Source organism: Neoarius graeffei, chromosome 1, assembly GCF_027579695.1.
Source record: "Neoarius graeffei isolate fNeoGra1 chromosome 1, fNeoGra1.pri, whole genome shotgun sequence".
NCBI lineage: Eukaryota > Metazoa > Chordata > Actinopteri > Siluriformes > Ariidae > Neoarius > Neoarius graeffei.
Window position 1 is genome coordinate 109,093,267 of NC_083569.1, and position 11,888 is coordinate 109,105,154.

Genomic DNA, 11,888 nt, shown 5'->3' on the forward strand with positions numbered 1-11,888 from the left:
TTTATGAAGGGTTTCCATACATCAAAAGGATTTTGTTGAGTTTTTAAAGCTCGACGGACACCCTGCACTTACATTCTTGACTTTGAAGAAGAACGAACGAATGTCTCGTTTCTTGGGAGGGGGGCCGTCGTCCATGATACTCAAGTCAGCATGCGAGTCATAGGGCAAGCATGCATGGACATCGAAGTCCAGCTCAATTTGTAGGCTGACGGAGAGTGGGGGGTGCGTGGGGTAGGTCAGGTCCACTCCTTCATTATGTCCTGCTTAGATTATTGTAACTCCCTTCTCATTGGCCTCCCTACTAAATCCCTTCAAAGATTACAATACATTCAGAACTCTGCAGTGAGACTCCTCACCCATACCAAACCATCTGCTCATATCACTCATATCATTCTTTCTTAGCTTCACTGGCTACCTGTTCTGTCCAGAATTAAATATAAAATCATGCTACTCACCTTCAAAGCTCTCCATAACCTTGTTCCTTCTTACATCTGTGATGTCCTGACCCCTTATACTCCATCCTGCTCTCTCAGATCCTCTAGCTATAATCTCCTTGCTGTTCCTCGCACTAGACTCTCTACCCTGGGTGGCCGGTCCTTCAGTGCCATGGCCCCCACACTCTGGAATTCCCTTCCTCAACCTCTCCGTGACTGCTTTGCTCTTCCTTTCTTCAAAGAAAGACTAGAGACTAATTCTTCTTGATCTTACCAGTCAAGATGGTGGCGCGCATGGTTGCAGCGGCTTACGGCTCTCCTTTTCAGTGCTCTTTTTTTGTTTGTTTTTGTATTTCTTTCTTGCTTGTTTGTGCTCCATTGGTTCTGCGAACATCCAGTACACCCGCCAGACACTTTTAGCCATCGGTGACCAACACCAGATATCTGTTTCGAGTGACTTTCTCTTCACGCATAACATCCCAGATGACATAGCGAGACCGCAGGGCTTTCCGTGGATTGTTGTTGGGTCTAGGAGGCGGCGCAGACAGAGGAGGGAGAGGAAGCAGAAGCGGGGCTGCAGGTCTGGTGCTATGCTAAGGCTAAGAAAACAACCACACAAGCCACCTCTACCGAGCCTGTATCTCTCCAATGCTAGATCCCTGGTACATAAAACGGATGATCTGGAATTACAACTCGCTGGAAATCGCTATGTTCAGGACTGCTGTGTTTTAATTATCACAGAAACCTGGCTTCATCCGGAAATACCCAATGCTAGCTTGCAGCTAGCAGGCTGCACTCTGCTCCGCTGGGATAGAAATGGGAACTCCGGTAAGAGTAGAGGAGGGGGGCTCTGTATTTACGTGCATGACAATTGGTGTAACAATGGAACAATTATAGATAAACACTGTTCCCCAGACCTCAAGTACATGTCTGTAAGATGCCAGCCTTTTTTTCTCCCAAGAGAGCTAACTGTGGTGATTGTCACAGCTGTGTACATTCCACCTGACGCCAGTGTAAACACAGCGCTCTCTCTCCTGCTGAACACCGTTAACAAACAGCAGCGGGCCCACCCTGACGGTGTTCACATAATAGCAGGAGACTTTAATAAGGCCAACTTGAAGACTGTACTGCCGAAGTTTTACCAACATGTTAAGTGTTCTACTAGAGGGGAGAACACTCTGGGTCATGTTTACTCCAACATCAAGCATGCGTACAGAGCCATACCCCTCCCCCACCTCGGCCAGTCAGACCATCTTTCCCTCCTGCTCTCCCCAGCCTACACCCCCCCTCAGACGCAGAGCCAGGCCCACCACAAGGACTATCACAACCTGGCCTGACAATGCACTCTCCGAACTACAGGACTGCTTTAAAACAGACAGATTGGGACTTATTTGAACACCAGGAGCTGGAGACATTCACAGGAACAGTGCTGGACTATATCAAGTTCTGCATCGGGAATGTGACGGTGGATAAAAACATCCGGGTCTTCCCAAAACAGAAACCCTGGATGACCAGCCAGGTCCGCTCACTCCTCAGGGCTCGCGATGTTGCCTTCAGGTCAGGTGACAGAGCTCTGTACAGAGCTGCTCGAGCTGATCTGAAAAGAGGAATAATTAAAGCCAAGGCGGACCACAGGCTGCGCATAGAATCCCACCTGTCCAGCAACAACACACGGGAGGTGTGGCAGGGCATTCAGGACATCACAAACTTCAGAGACTGTGATGTGCCAACAGGAGACTGAAGTGTGCCGCTAGCAGAGGAGCTAAATCGCTTCTTTGCTCGCTTTGAAACATCTCAGCAGCACTCATCTGCTCCTGCCCTGCCCCCACCACCACACAGTTCCCACACCACTCCTTTCACTGTACAGGAGCACGATGTCAGATGGGTGCTCCTGGCAGTGAACCCCAAGAAAGCTGCCGACCCAGATGGTGTACCTGGTAAGGTGCTCAGAGTGTGTGCCCACCAGCTCGCCCCTACCTTCACCAGGATCTTTAACCTCTCCCTGGCTCAGGCAGTCATCCCGCCCTGCCTAAAATCTGCAACAATAATCCCAGTGCTGAAGAAGTCTCCCATCACCAGCCTGAATGATTACTGTCCTGTGGCCCTCACCCCGGTAATCATGAAGTGCTTTGAGAGACTAGTTCTTCAGCACATCAAGGACCACCTCCCCCCAGACTTCGACCCCTACCAGTTTGCATATCGCACAAACAGATCCACAGAGGACGCCATCACCGTAGCTCTCCACTCTGCGCTAAATCACCTGGAGCAGCAGCAGAGCTACGTCCGCATACTCTTTGTGGATTACAGTTCAGCTTTTAATACAATAATCCCGGACATCCTTATTAGGAAACTGGAAACTCTCGGCCTCCCCCCTCTCACATGTGCCTGGTTAAAGGACTTTCTTACTAACTGGCCCCAGACTGTGAGACTTGGCCCCCACTTCTCCTCCACCCGCACGTTGAGCACCGGCTCTCCACAGGGCTGTGTGCTGAGCCCCCTCCTGTACTGCCTCTACACCCACGACTGTAGTTCAACCCACAACAACAACCTCGTCGTCAAGTTTGCTGATGACACCACAGTGGTCGGACTCATCTCAAAGGGAGATGAGGCAGCCTACAGAGAGGAGGTCCTGAAGTTGGCAGCCTGGTGTTCAGAAAATAACCTCGCTCTGAACACCAAGAAAACCAAAGAGCTCATTGTTGACTTCAGGAAGCACAGCACCGACCTAGCCCCCCTCTACATCAACAACGTGTATGTGGAGAGGGTCCACACCTTCCGGTTTCTCGGCGTCCTCATCTCCGCCGACATTTCCTGGTCAGTAAACATCACAGCAGTTATTAAGAAGGCTCAGCAGTGGCTACACTTCCTGAGAGTCCTCAGGAATTACAACCTAAACTCAAACCTGCTGCTGACCTTCTACCGCTCATCCATCGAGAGCCTGCTGACGTACTGTATTACAGTATGGTACGGCAGCTGCACTGCTGTAGACAGGGAGAGGCTCCAGAGGGTAGTTAAGGCAGCACAGAATATCATTGACTGCCCTCTCCCCTCCCTGATGGACATTTACACCTCCCGCTGCCTTAGCAGAGCTAAAAACATTATCAAGGACTGCTCCCACCCTGGCTTTGATCTGTTCAACCTGTTGCCCTCAGGGAGGCGCTACAGGTGCATCAGGACAAAGACAAACCGATTCAAAAACAGCTTCTTTCCAAAAGCCATAACCACCCTGAACTTGGATATGCTCTGACTTTATAGTCTATTTATTTTACTATGTGACTCTCCTCGTGCAATAATTTATAATGTGCAGTACTTTATAAGGGACTCTCTATGTGCAGTACTTTTATAATGTGCAATACCTCGCTCCATAATGTGAAACACAACACATTCACCTCACCTCAGGACTGTGCACCTTACATACAGCACATGCACCTCAGGACTGTGCACCTTACACACAACACATACACCTCAGGACTGTGCACCTTACACACACCTCAAGTCTGTGCACCTACCTTACCTTGCAATACCTCATAAATGTGTAATATTTTATTTTATTTTATAATGTGAATCTCTCGTGCAATAACTTATAATGTGACTCTCTCTGTGCAATAATTTATATGTGCAATGAGCAATACCTCACTCCATAATGTGTAACACAACACATACACCTCAGGACTGTGCACCTTACCCCCCGACACACTCCCCCCCCCTTTTTTTTTCTCCCCCCTTCCTCTCTCTCTCTCTCTCTCTCTCTCTCTCACTCTACACGCTGTTTTGCACTGTTATTGGAGATGATTTAATCTCATTGTACATGTGTATAGTGACAATAAAGGCATTCTATTCTAAATCTTATCTCAAAACCTTTCTGTTTCATGAACATTTCTCCACCAGTGCATAAACTCATCACTCTTTAGCAACTCTTTTTTTTGGTGTTTTCTCTGACCTATGTAAAAAACCTTGAGTTTGAGAAAGGCACGATATAAATGTAACTTATTATTATATTATTATTATAATTATTATTATTGTTAACAGCATGCCTTCAGGTGTGCATGCTCAAAGTCCGGGAGTCTGAAGTCAGGAGTCCACTCGACACATGCGCAGCCCAAGGTGTGCCTTCAAGTGCACATACCACAGCAATCAAGACTGTCAGAACCCTCTTCCAAAGAGCTCCCACTGGGAGTGAAAATCCATCATATTTGGCTCCAGTGGGGGCTCGGGCTCAGGCTCAGGACAAGACTTGGATTCTTGACTAGAAGTGGGCTTGAGCTCAGGACTTGACTTGGGCTCTGGGCTGGAACCATGCTCAGACTCTGGACCTGATTTGGGTCTTGGACCTGGCTTGGATCTAGGACTGAAGGTGGACTCAAGCTCTGGGCTGGATTCGAGCTCTGGAGATGAGTTGAGCTTTGGACTGGACTCTGGTTCCAGCTCAAGAGATGACTCAGGCTTGAGCTCTGGATCTGGCTTGGACTCGGGGCTGGGCTTGAGCTCTGGAAATGACTTGAGCTCTAGCGATGACTTGAGCTCTGGGGTGGACTCTGACTCCAGCTCAGGAAATGACTCAAGCTGGAGTTCTGGAACTGGCTTGCACACAGGGGTGGAATTGTGCTTGAGCCTCGAAGATGACTTGGGCTCTGGGGATTACTTAAGCTCTGGAGATGGCCTGAGCTCTGGAGATGACTCAGGTTGGAGTTTTGGAACTGGCTTGAGCTCAGGGCAGGAAGTGAGCTTCGACTCAGGCTCCAGGCTGTATTCAGGCTCAGTAGAGGACTCGAGCTCTGGACTAGACTTGGAATGTGGACTTAACTTGGACTCAGGACTTGGTTCTAGTTCGAACTCAGGACTTGGTTCTAGTTTGAACTCAGAACTTGGCTTGGACTTGGAACTGGACTCAGGCATGGGCTTGAACTCTGTCAGTGCATTGCTTCAGTCCCAGTTAGGACCTGATGGCGGGACGACGATAACGTCTTCATGGTTAGGCAGCAGCGGGACGACAATGATGTCTTCATGGCTGGGCAGAGGCAGGACAAAGACATCTTCATAGCCAGGCGGAGGCGGGACAATGATGTTTTCATAGCCAGAGGTCGCTCCAACGTTCTGGAACAGGCTCAGGTTCTGGTTCTGGAACAGGCTCAGGTTCTGGCACTGGCCTTGACTCTGGCATTGGCACTGAAGCTGGCGCAGGCTCTGACTCTGGTGTAGGCTCTGATGCTCTGGCTGACCTGGGCACTGGCTCTGGAGTAAGCACTGACTCAGGCTCTGACACTGGCTCTGGAGCTGATTCCGACACTGGTGCTGGCATAGGTTCTGGAATAGACACTGGCACTGACTCTGACTTTGGCACTGGTTCTGGAGCAGGCATTGGTACCAACTCTGACTCCAACTCTGGCACTGATTCTGGAGCAGGCATTGGCGCTGACTCTGACTCCGACACTAGTTCTGGAGCAGGCATTGGCACACACTCTGACTCCGATTCTGGCACTGGTTCTGGAGCATGCATTGGCGCTGGCATTGACTCTGGTGCAGACACTGTTGCTGGAACAGATGCTGGTGCTGGCTTAGGTTCAGACGTGGGTTCTGATATAGACTCTGGTTCAGACATTGATTCAAGTGCTGGTTCTGGCTGAGAAACCAGCTCTGGAGAGACAGCCTCTAGGAGGGGCTCAGGGACAACAGCCTCCTCGGCTGTCTCTACATCAGCCACTAGAGGGAGGTCTGGAGCAGCAGCCTCCTCCATTGAGTCAACCACTGGAGGGGGCTCTGGAGCGACGGCCTCCTCCGCTGAGTCAGCCACTGGAGGGGGCTCTGGAGCGACGGCCTCCTCCGCTGAGTCAGCCACTGGAGGGGGCTCTGGAGCGACGGCCTCCTCCGCTGAGTCAGCCACTGGAGGGGGCTCTGGAGCGATGGCCTCCTCCGCTGAGTCAGCCACTGGAGGGGGCTCTGGAGCGACGGCCTCCTCCGCTGAGTCAGCCACTGGAGGGGGCTCTGGAGCGACGGCCTCCTCCGCTGAGTCAGCCACTGGAGGGGGCTCTGGAGCGATGGCCTCCTCCGCTGAGTCAGCCACTGGAGGAAGCTCTGGCGTGATGGCCTTCTCCGCTGCATCGGCCATCGGAATGGTTGCCCCCTCCAAAAAAAAATTCATGGGATTCCTCCTTTTCCAAAGATTCAAAAATGAACTTGAGCATGGCAAAAAAAAAAAGGCTGTGAGCTTCGAAGGCAGGGGTGCTTGTCTCGGATCAGGTAATCCACCCATCTGCATGCTCATCCAGTAATAAACGTTAGGATGACGCTTACGCAGATGCATTTGGGTAGCTTGGGCTCTTGGAGGTCCTCATAGAGAAAGTTACATTGCATGTTGAATCCCAGTGGGCGATATATTCTGTAATAGGGTACCAGGGGACTCCAGTCAGACTTCAGCTGGAAATATGAGGTGAGGGGCTGAGACAGAGAAACCCGGAAGCAGCGTGGAATTGCGTGCTGAAAAACTTCTGCAACATTCATTGTATGGCGAAGTATTCTGTCAAGTACGCGAGGGAGGCGGATGTAAGTGCAGAAGTAATCAGTTTAATAATGACAGTGCAGTGTATATACAAAGTGTACAAACACACACAAAGGCAAACAGTCCAAGATGGCAGGCTAAATCCAAATTGTGAAACAGGCAAAAGGGTCAGGCGAGGTGCAACCAAGGCTAATCGAGAACAGGAATGAGAAACAGGCACAGGAATCAGGAAGCAGGAAATCAAGAACATGGGTAGAAAGGCTTGGTAATGCGTACAAATGTATTGTAATACTTCACACTGATCATGCACCAGCACAGTCCTTAAATAGGTGCACACATAGCTCCTTAATTAAGTTCAGGTGTGCATCATTAACAGCACGCGTGCTGGATTCTGCTCAATGCGCGTGCAGCCCATGGCACGCCTTCAGGTGCACACACCATAGTATGCAGGACTGACACAAAATGAGAGACTGGAGGCAAGGTCAGGAAACAAGTGAGGGTCGGGCAATTGGCAAACAATGTAGAATAGGCGAGACAAAGGTTGTAAATGGGTCATTCCATGCCAAATCAACAAGAGGTTATGCTCGACCATCTCAGATTTCAATGAAATTTGGAGGGCTCAGAGATACTATTAAAAGAAGTTAATCCCCAAAACTTGAGCTTCCTATCACCAATAGTTTCAGAAATACAGACATTTTAATTTTTCGATTTTTTTGTTTTTTGCTCAAAACATACATATTTCAAAGTGCAATATAATCTTTATTATGCAAGATAGAAACCTAAAATTTTGCACAGAGAGACTCAATGTCTTGTACTACAAGCTTCAACTTAGAATTTCAATGGTCATTGTATATTAGATGGTGATTTTAACAAGGAAATTAAAAAGACAAATTTGCATTTTTTGCATTTTTAACTCATTCTGGAAGCTTGCCTGTGGCAGTAATGCTTAAAGTGCTGATGACACGTTTTTGACATCTTTGGCGATGTTTTATAACATAAAAAGCAATTCCCGATGATCCATATACAGGTCCTTCTCAAAAAATTAGCATATTGTGAAAAAGTTCAATATTTTCCATCAGTTATTTAAGAAAGTGAAAATGTTATATATTATAGACTCATTACACATAAACTAAAATGTTTCAAGCATTTTTCTATTTTAATTTTAATCAGTATGGCATACAGTACAAAAACATAAAAAATACTCATCTCAAAATATTAGAATATTTCATTTCGAGTTTGAGTAAAACAGTATGAACACAGTGTATCTCTCGGTCTAGTTCAGTACACACAACCACAATCATGGGGAAGACTGCTGACTTGACTGTTGTCCAGAAGATGATTGCCGATGCCCTCCACAAGGAGGGTAAGCCACAAAAGGTCATTGCTGAAAAGGGTGGCTGGAAAAAGTGCACAAGCAACAGGGATGGCCGCAGTCTGGAGAGGATGGTCAAGAAAAGTTGATTCAAGAACTTGGGAGAGCTTCACAAGGAGTGGACTGAGGATGGTGTCAGTGTATCAAGACCCATCACGAACAGACATCTTCAAGAAAGGGGATACAACTTTCGCATTCCTAATATCCAGCTACTTCTGAGCCAGAGACAATGTCAGAAGTGTCTTATCTGGGCTAAGGAGAGAAAGAAATGGACTGCTGCTCAGTGGTCCAAAGTCCTCTTTTCAGATGAAAGTACATTTTGCATTTAATTTGGAAATCATGGTTCTAGAGTCTGGAGGAAGAGTGGAGAGGCACAGAATCCAAGGTGTTTGAAGCCCAGTGTGAAGTTTCCACAGTCTGTGATGATTTGGGGTGCCATGTCAGCTGCTGGTGTTGGTCCACTGTGTTTTATCAAAGGCAGGGTCAATGCAGCGAGCTATCAGGAGATTTTGGAGCACTTCATGCTTTCATCTGCTGAAAAGCTTTATGGAGATGAAGATTTCATTTTTCAGCACGACCTGGCACCTGCTCACAGTGCCAAAACCACTGGTAAATGGTTTACTGACCATGGTATTACTGTGCTCAATTGGCCTGCCAACTCTCCTGACCTCAACCCCATAGAGAATCTGTGGGGTATTGTGAAGAGGAAGTTGAGAGACACCAGACCCAACACTGTGGATGAGCTCAAGGCTGCTATCGAAGCATCCTGGGCCTCCATAACACCTCAGCAGTGCCACAGGCTGATCGCCTCCATGCCACGTCGCATTGAAGCAGTCATTTCTGCCAAAGGATTCCCGACCAAGTATTGAGTGCATAACTGAACATAATTATTTGAAGGTTGACTTTTTTTGTATTAAAAACACTTTTTTTATTGGTCAGATGAAATATGCTAATTTTTTGAGATAGGGATTTTTGGTTTTCCTTTACTTTTTTGCCAAAATCATCAATATTAAAACAATAAAAGGCTTGAACTACTTCAGTTGTGTGTAATGAATCTAAAATATATTAAAGTCTAATGTTTATGAGTACATTACAGAAAATAATGAACTTTATCACAATATGCTAATTTTTTGAGAAGGACCTGTACATATATATAGTTATTATGCCTTCGCGTTGTGTTGCCGGCTTTTGCTCCAAAACCCACAAGGATGGGGTAAGTTTATTCAAGTTTCCCAGAGATCCCGAGCTGCATGCGAAGTGGGTGAGGCAAGTCAGGCGCACTCGTGACAAGCGGGAGCCCTCACCAACATCCGTCCTGTGCTCTGAACACTTCGATTTGGATTGTTTTGACACCCTTCCCAGCTTAAAAGAATCTCTTGGGTGTTCAGTTCAGCACAAACGTGTGCTGCTACCATCAGCAGTGCCTACACAGTGTTGCCAGATTGGGAGGTTTCCCTCCCAGTTGGGCGGTTTCAAGTGCATTTTGGTGGGTTTTGAACATATTTTGGGCTGGAAAACGTCAGCAGTATCTGTTGCCAGATACTGCTGAAGTTTTCCAGCCCAAAATATGTTCAAAACCCACCAAAATGCACTTGAAACCGCCCAACTGGGCGGGAAACCTCCCAATCTGGCAACACTGCCAGTATTCCGGAGGGGGTCTACTAGTAGCTATGCCGGATCCAAAGACAGTCCTCCTGTCAGAACATGTGTTGTGAAACGACATAAGATAAAGGTACGTAGAGCTATAGATTCTACATGATAATCATAAATGTAATCATAAAGTCGGCGTGATATTAGTCATGTATTTGCTTGTGAAAGCTTGCGGCTTTCATGTAACTGCCGCCTAGCAATGAGAGGCAAAGGGTAAAGAGGGTAGGCTATCATAGATTCTATTCGGAAGAGATCAACACAATTCTAGACTCCCAGAAGAGGAAGAGCTAGCACTAGAGAGTTCACTGGCGTTTTCTTGCGCCATTTCCATTGAGTAGAACCAGAGTAGAACAGCCAGTGAACCGCAGCGTGTTCTTCCGCTGACATCACAACATGGCCGCGAGCCACGGACCCAGTTTTCTTGCGCTGTGCAATTAAAAGTTGGATATTCGCGTAACAATAGCTTCTTTTCACATAATTATAACAGAAATCTAACATGTTTGCCATGTTATATAGTTTATTTAAGAAATTGCATAGAGTCATGTTCGTGTCATCAGCCCTTTAAACTAAGAATGTTATTCAAATCTACACAGAAATATCTACCAATTTCAGTTTTACCAAGTCTCCACTATTCCTAGTTTGTCTGTAATAGGGTTTTGAAATTCGCCGATTTCTAAAACATGCCATTTTCAGTAGCAAGAAATCCAATGTGGCATAGCAGTTAGGAACTTGTAAATTTTTTTCAGTAATCCCCAAGACCCATATTTTATATTTCCAAATTTTTGTTCTGTGTCTCTCAAGTATTTTTAAACTACAGGGGTTTAAAAAATCCATTTTCACCAAATTCGAATTTTTGATATATTTTCATATAACTGATATTTGAGGGTTAATAAATGCTTCAATAAGGCTCAAGTAGGTTAGGAGACATGTTTCTTCCTCAATTTTAAATAAAATTTCAATTAATGCTCAGTATTAATTATTTGTAAATTGATTTTAATCTAAGACTGTGTAACATTAGCAATCAATGACCAGCTATTGTGTACCAGTCAACAGCCAGCCTTATCAATATCAACACAGCACAATAGGTGACCTTTGATACCAGAACAGGTGGCTCATATCTTATAGTTTTAGAGTCTGTAAACTGCATACTTGTTCAGATAACATTATATTGCTTGGATTATATTAAATACATTGTAATACAGAGCACTGAGAAAATTTACCAATGTTATTAACTGAATGTGTTTCTTTGCAAGGATTGGATATTTTGAATAGTTGACTAGGGAATGTAATTGTAGTTGCTTTCAATTTGAGATCAGTATAAATGAGCTTGTTCTTAGTCATCTAGAAATGGCTGAACTTCCTCCCTGTTCATTAATTAAACAGAGAACTGAACTTGAGAACATTTCAAGCACAGACACAGTATGTCTGCATCATGAGAAACTGTTTCTGATGAAATATGAAGAGCTACAGAAAAGTTGTTGTGATCCATATGAAAGGCACAAGAAAAAAGTTAAAACAGAATTACGTTCAATTCTTCCTGAAACAGCAGATTCACTTTCAAAACTGATAAATAAAAATATTAAACCTGGACAAAAATTATGTTCTAAATGTTCACAGAGAGTGAAAGAACATTTAAGCCAAGCAGATTCAGCAGGTTCTACAGAATCAGAACAAGAGAGCATGTGTGTAGATGTGGATCCAACATACACTGGTGAGGTAGCCAAATCACTTGACAAAAGCCTTGTGTCAATTGGTTGCTCTCTCTCCACTGAAAATTGCCAAGTATAGCCACAAACAGAAAGCTGCATATGGCAAAGCAAAGCTGCAACGAGTAGAAGAAACTTTACGTTCTAAAATGAAATTTTATTAATTAATGAAATTTGCTCCAAACTATACTGAGAGAGTGTATTTAACTTACAATTTCTGTTGTATGTTA